The sequence below is a fragment of the Pelophylax lessonae genome, assembly GCF_965119305.1.
Source record: "Pelophylax lessonae genome assembly, chromosome: 8".
Lineage (NCBI taxonomy): Eukaryota > Metazoa > Chordata > Amphibia > Anura > Ranidae > Pelophylax > Pelophylax lessonae.
Window position 1 is genome coordinate 12,160,447 of NC_138775.1, and position 6,000 is coordinate 12,166,446.

Below are 6,000 nucleotides of genomic sequence, written 5' to 3' on the forward strand. Positions count from 1 at the left end.
ATTCAGACTAGCGCGACTTGTCAGGTGACTTGTCAGTCTGACAAGTCGCGATAGGTCGCGGTCCATTGAGTAGTACAGGACCCGTTCTAATAGGAGCGACACAAGTCGCTCCGACTTAGAAAAAGGGTCCTGTACTACTTTGGGGCGACCTGGGAGCGACTTGCATAGACTTCCATTATGTGAAGTCTCTGCAAGTCGCACCGAAGTCGTGGTGCACAGCGGTGCATGCGAGTTCACAGGTCGCCCCCCAAAGTAGGATCGCCTCAGTGTGAACCGGCTCTTAAAGACAAAATACAATGAAAATGAAATCAATTAAAATAAATAAAATAAAAATAGATAAATAAATAAATAAAAATAAACACATACATAAAAAGAATGCTGGGGTTTTTCGCCTTCCTCTGGATCAACTACGGGTATAGGATTGTGTATATGGGATTGTATGGTTGGGTTTTTTTTTTTTTTTAATGATTTTTGTTTTTTATTGGTTAAGCCAGATGGACTTGTGTCTTTTTTTTCAACCTAACTAACTATGTAAGAATTAAAAAAAAGTATATGCATAAATAAAAAAATAGAATGTGGAGTAAATACAGGCTATGGTGGGCAGACGCATTTTGGTAAATCAAATATAATATATATACCATTTATATAATAACAGTAATAATATATTAATATATATATATATATATATATATATATATATATATATGTGAATGTACAATGTACAATGTATATGTAAAGCGCTGCGTAAATTGACAGCGCTATATAAGAACCTGAATAATAATAATTATATATATATATATATATATATATATATATATATATATATATATATATATATATATATATATATATATATATATATGTACGTATATTAATTAAACTACTGGTGTCCAGTAGTTAATGCTACTGGACACCAGTACCAGTAGTTAATGCTACTGGTGTCCAGACGCATTTTGTAAATCAAATATAATATATATACCATTTATATAATAACAATAATAATAATAATTATATATATATATATATATATATATATATATATATATATATATATATATATATATATACATATATATATATATGTATGTGTATATATATATATATATAAATAAATTAAAAAAAATATATATGTATATATTAATATCTTGCTTGTCTTCACAAGAGCAAAGGGTTAAAATTTCCCTACACCAAGCTGCGCAATTAATATACGTTCTTGGGGTTTTTATAGGGGAGACTCACGGCTGGCGGGTCCTTATAACATTTTATGATAAAAAAAAAAAAAAAATGATAATAATTGTACAAGGAAACACATTTCTATTTTATTCATTGCGCTCATTCCGCTTCTGCGAGAAATATTATTGTGGGGGAAGGGCGCACTGTTACATGGTAGCTGCAGAAATTGAAAGGTGTTAAATGATGGGATAAATACAGGTTTGGAGCTCAGGAAGTCCTCAGGGCCTCCATTAAGTAAAAAAAGCTGAAATGCAGCAGAATGTGAAGGGAGAGTCGCAGGCAGCCTGTCACTCCAAGCAGAGGACAGCTCAATGGGGGGGATTCCTGGGCTTTGTAGTTCCCCCCAGATAAAGGAGAGAATTGTGCTCTGCAGAGAGGGACGGACATTATTCAGCACAATCTGGGGATGTGAGAGGAACAAGCTGCTGGCAGACAGAGTTTCCCTACACAAAGTAAAAATGGAGTCATTGAGCAAAGTCTTAATTTTCCTGAACTGCAGCAGGATGCGTTGGAGTGGCGTCTCGCACATTGGGGGGCAGTGTAACCCACCACAAGCCCCCATCTCCCTCACCAAGCTGTACATGACAATGAGCCAACTGAGCCTCAGGACCTCAACTTCTCCTTTGTTGGCGGTGAAATGTCCACACTTGACCCTTTCTTTGTGGCAGCCCACTGTGCCCATTCACCTCCTCTCAGCCACGTGCAACTAAACAGGTTATTTCACAGCAGGAGCCAGGAATGAAAGGAATATAAAAAAAAGCCTTTTATTACCCGATGGTGGGAGGGGGACCTGACTTCACCTGATATTTGTTTGGTAACAAGGACCCTCACAAGACCCCTTTTTACATGTGACTTAAGGAGAACAATGATTGGCGGGTGGAGAGAAGGGACGCGCCCCGGGGGCTGCCACATCAAACATGGTTCAATTTGTACAAAAATGTTGTTAATGTGTTTTAGTGGTGAAATTCCCCAACCTGCCTTTCCCTGTCTAATATATAGGATGACAGGGGGGGGGGGGGGGGGCAACATGACAAGAAAGAGCCACAGGGTACTCTACTAGGGGGCATTCTGCTTTACTGTACTGGGGATGTATTCTGCTTCACTGTACGGAGGGGGCATTCTGCTTCACTATACTTGGGGGCATTCTGCTTCACTATACTGGGGGGCATTCAGCTTCACTATACTGGGGGGCATTCAGCTTCACTATACTTGGGGGCATTCTGCTTCATTGTACTGGGGGGCATTCAGCTTCACTATACTTGGGGGCATTCTGCTTCACTGTACTGGGGGGCTTTCTGCTTCACTGTACGGAGGGGGGGAGCATTCTGCTTCACTATACTAGGGGGCTTTTAGATTCACTGTATTGGTCGAGTATTCTGCTTTACTGTACAGGGGGGAGGGGGCATTCTGCTTCACTGTACTAGGGGCTTTCTGCTTCACTGTACTGGGGGGCTTTTAGATTCACTGTATTGGTCGAGTATTCTGCTTTACTGTACAGGGGGGAGGGGGCATTCTGCTTCACTGTACTAGGGGCTTTCTGCTTCACTGTACTGGGGGGCTTTTAGATTCACTGTATTGGTCAAGTATTCTGCTTTACTGTACAGGGGGGGAGGGGGCATTCTGCTTCACTGTACTGGGGGCAATCTGCTTCACTGCTTTACTGTACTGGGGGCAATCTGCTTCACTGCTTTACTGTACTGGGGGCTTTCTGCTTCACTGTACTGGGGGCTTTCTGCTTCACTGTACTGGGGGACTTTCAGCATGATTGGACGACAGGGGGGTTCTGCTTCACTGGATTTGTGAGGAGGGCTTTTTGCTTAACTGTATTGGGAAGGCTTCACTGTAGTAAGGAGTTTCAGCCTCATAGGACTGGGGTGGGCTTTCTGCTTCACTGCTTTACTGTACTGGGGGCTTTCTGCTTCACTGTACTGGGGGCTTTCTGCTTCACTGGACTGGGGGTCTTTCAGATTCACTATACTGCGTGGCTTTCAGATTCACTGTACTGGGGGGGCATTCAGATTCACTGTACTGGGGGTCTTTCAGATTCAGTGTAATGGGGGGCATTCAGATTCACTGTACTGGGGGCTTTCAGGTTCAATGTAGTGGGATTTCAGCTTGATTTGACTGGGGGGGGGGGGGTTCTGCTTCACTGGACTTGTGAGGGGGGCTTTCTGTTTAACTGTATTGGGGAGGCTTCACTGTAGTGGGGAGTTTCTGCTTCATTGGACTGGGGGGCTTTCTGCTTTAATGTACTAGAGGGTTTTCTGCTTCACTGGACTGGGGGGCTTTCTGATTCACTGGACTGGGGGGCTTTCTGATTCACTGGACTGGGGGGGCTTTCTGATTCACTGGACTGGGGGGCTTTCTGCTTTATTGTGTTGAGGGGGTGTTCTGCTATACTGCAGGGGGTGCTTTTTAAATCACTAGACTTGTGTGTGTGGGGGGGGGGGGGGGCGTTTTGCTTGACTATATGGAGCCTGCACTGGTGAGGGCTTTCTGCCTTACTGTACAGAGGGGGGGGGGGGATGCTGTCTGACAGATATCACAGATTCCACAAAGAAACTCACAATCCTGAATGCAGAACAATAAATACAACAAAAACATCTTTCCTCCTTCTCTGATCTTTTGTGTTATCTTCTTTCTTTCATTGTTCCAGCTGGATTTCAACACAAGCTGCCCTCAAACACAATCTTCCCATACATTGCAACCACACACACAGCAATTGTGTACATCGATCGCAGCAGCAATTCTTGTGTCAGTCCTTCAGAGTCATTTACAGGAGAAAAAGAGAGGGGTAGAGAGAGAGAGAGGGGGGGGGGGGAGAAAGGAGAGAAGGAGAAAGAGAGAGGGAGAGAAATAGAGAGAGGGGGAGAGAAATAGAGAGAGGGGGAGAGAAATAGAGAGAGGGGGAGAGAAGGAGGAATAGAGAGAGGGGGAGAGAAGGAGAAAGAGAGAGAGAAAGGAGAGAAAGAGAAAGAGAGAGAGGGGAGAGAAACAGAGAGAGGGGGAGAGAAGGAGAGAGAGGAGGAGAGAGGGGGAGAGAAACAGAGAGAGGGGGAGAGAAGAAGAGGGGGGAGAGAAAGGGAGAGAGAAGGAGAGAAACAGAGAGAGGGGGAGAGAAGGAGAAAGAGAGAGGGGGAGAGAGAAACAGAGAAGGAGAGAGAGAGAGAGGGGGGGAGAGAAACAGAGAGAGGGGGAGAAGGAGAGAGAGGGGGGAGAGAAGGAGAGAGAGAGAGAGAGAGAGAAAGGAGAGAAGGAGAAAGAGAGAGAGGGGAGAGAAACAGAGAGAGGGGGAGAGAAGGAGAGAGAGGAGGAGAGAGGGGGAGAGAAGAAGAGAGAGGAGGAGAGAGGGGGAGAGAAACAGAGAGAGGGGGAGAGAAGAAGAGGGGGGAGAGAGAGGGAGAGAGAAGGAGAGAAACAGAGAGAGGGGGAGAGAAGGAGAAAGAGAGAGGGGGAGAGAGAAACAGAGAGAGGAAGAGAGAAACATGGAGAAGGGGGGAGATAAAGAGAGAGGGGGAGACAGAAACAGATAGAAAGAGAAGGAGAGGGGGGAGAGAGGAGAGGACAAGAAAGAGAGAGGGGAGAGAAACAGAGAGAGAGAGGAGAGGAGGAAAATGAGAGAAGGGGAGAAAGAAACAGAAAGAGGAGAGGGGGAGAGAGAAAGAAAAGAAAAGTGAGTGAGAGAGAGATATCAAGAGAAAAAGAAAGAAGAGGAGAAAGAGGGGAAAAAGGGAGACTTCAATCTTACAGATAGACAGACTCTGCGCCCCTCTCTGGGCAGAGGACATGCTGTCTCTCTCTCTCTCTTTCTGTATATTTCGCTCTCCTTTTAATAGGAAAGAGCAGCAAGAAGGGCAGAGGAAATAGAAGAGAAAATAGAAAGCAATAATGGAAGGGTGAGAGAACATGGGGAGAGAAGGAAGGAACACAAATCACTCTACAACACTCAGTGGATACAAAGTGACAACAAGTGTGACACTGCCAGGAGAGAGAGAGAGAAAGAAGGGGAGAGAGGGGCAGAGAGAGAGGTAGAGGAAGAGAGAAAGAGATAGAGAAGGAGAGAGATCCCAAGCAGTGTCCAGGAAGAGAGTACACCTGAAGGGTGACAAGCAGAGCTCTTCTATGTGAATTGTCGGAATGAGGAGGATATGGGGGATGACAGTAGACAGAACCCTGCAGATTATATGGGGGTACACAGAGCCCAGTAGACTGTATGCAAGGTACACAGACCTCCCCTCCCCCTCATTCCAGAAGGGGTACAGCCAGGTATGTGCAGAACATCGCACTCACCTAACGCGACCCCCAGACGTCCAGCTGCGCGATCCTCCGTGCAAACAGCGCCTATATCCAGCAGCACAATGTCACCGCACCGTGTCCTGTCGGGCCCCTCCGGCCGGTAATTCCATAGGAAGGGTCAGAAATCCAGGTGAGAGCTCCGGAACCCCCCGCACAGCCCGGACACAGCGCAGCCAACCGCCGCTCATTACCCTCCGCTGAAACTGAGCGGCTCCGGCTGACAAAGTCAGGAGGAACTTGAGAGATTTCCATAGACCCGCCCCCTTCTCCAGAGGACCTCCCTCCCCCCCTCACCTGGCTCCACACTCCACCAATCCACACACAGAGATCTGCCATGGCATAGGAGAGAGACTTCCCACTATGGGGGGAGACAGGACTGACAGGTGTGTGCAATGTGCCCGCTACACCTCATAATCTCCTCTCCTCTCCACTCCTCTACATCTCCTCTCCTCATAATCTCCTCTCCTCTCC

General features: G+C 46.0%; 1 protein-coding gene across 4 annotated transcripts in view; it reads right to left on the reverse strand.

Annotated features, from left to right (window-relative positions):
* SEMA3F (semaphorin 3F) overlaps positions 1-5,789 on the reverse strand; it is a 171,950-nt gene extending 166,161 nt beyond the window's left edge. For 2 of the 4 annotated variants that reach the window (XM_082265465.1, XM_082265463.1), the window contains exon 1: positions 5,524-5,789. The gene's annotated coding sequence lies outside the window, so the exon portion shown is untranslated. The remainder of the gene's footprint in view (positions 1-5,523) is intronic. The other 2 variants (XM_082265464.1, XM_082265466.1) reach the window with 2 other exon arrangements.
* Between the last annotated feature and the right edge of the window lie 211 nt (positions 5,790-6,000).